Here is a 1207-nt window from a genome sequence, read left to right on the forward strand (position 1 = left end):
CAAAGCGTCTATCCTGCCAGCCTGAGGCCCGAGTCCTACCCCGGTGCCTCCCACATGAACCCAGCACCGTCCCCGCGGCCCTGCTGCCCAGCACCCCGGTGCTCAGACAGAAAGTGCTGCCCCCCGCCCCATCCATTGCCAGGATGTGCTAAAGCACGACAAAGAGCGTGTCCCACGGCCAGCTGCTCGGCCCGGTGCGTGGGCATCGGCAGCTGACACGACCCGGCACGTGTGTGACCTTCGGGCATCGTCACCGACACCCACACAGGGTCGCTGCCGGCAGAGACGCTCCCGAGAAAGCGAGAGCACAGGTGTACGACGTGCAGGGGGCACGTGAGAAAGGGTGTTGCTGCTCCGTCTGCCCAGACCTTCTGACCGCACCTCACCCCACGCTGCCCGAGCCTCCGGAATCGCAAAGTAGGGGCCATGGCACAGCGGGAAGGCGCTGGCCTGGCACCCAGCCAGCGCAGGGGCCAGCCCTGGCACCCATAGGGCCCCCCAAGCCCTGCCAGGAGTGATCCCCGAGCACAGAGACAGGAGTAAGTCCTGAACATCTTAAATAATTAAGATAAGTCAAAGTAAAATCTCCAAATAGTCACTTGGCATCCCTCAACTGTCGTTGCACATGACCCCTTTGGAATCTTGGCACTGAACACGAGGTCCAGGCCAGGCGGTCACCCCCACACCCCGGCCTGTCCCCCCCAGGGCAGCTGGAATGAGAAGCTCTGGGGGTTCACTTTCAGCCGGGACCATCAAGGACACACGGCAGCCGGCGGGCAGGGCGCCAGCACTCAGCCTGTCCCTTCCCGAGGGCAAACGAGGGACAGATGAGGGAACAGCGGGGATGGGGGTCTGGGGGGGGGTGAGGGGATGGGCGCTGGTGTCATCAGAAGTGGGAGACGGACACAGAGATGGCGGAGGCGTACAGGAAGGGCATCACGCTGGCACTGCGGGCCCCAGAGAGGAAGGGGGGGCCCCCACAGCCTCCCACCCGCGTCCCCAGCACCACGAGCTGGAACAGGCCTCCGCCGCCCCTGCCCCCCCCAGGTCGAGTCTGACGACCCCCACGGCTGCGGCTCAGCTCTGGGGTCTGCTGGCTCCCCGGCAGGGGCTGACACCGCCCCCGCCCCCCCAGTCATGGATGTCCAGGTGGTCTCTTCGCCCTAGCTGGGGGGGTGACGCACAGCAGACGCCCGCCAGCAGCTCG

Source organism: Sorex araneus, chromosome 1, assembly GCF_027595985.1.
Source record: "Sorex araneus isolate mSorAra2 chromosome 1, mSorAra2.pri, whole genome shotgun sequence".
NCBI classification, from domain to species: Eukaryota; Metazoa; Chordata; class Mammalia; order Eulipotyphla; family Soricidae; genus Sorex; species Sorex araneus.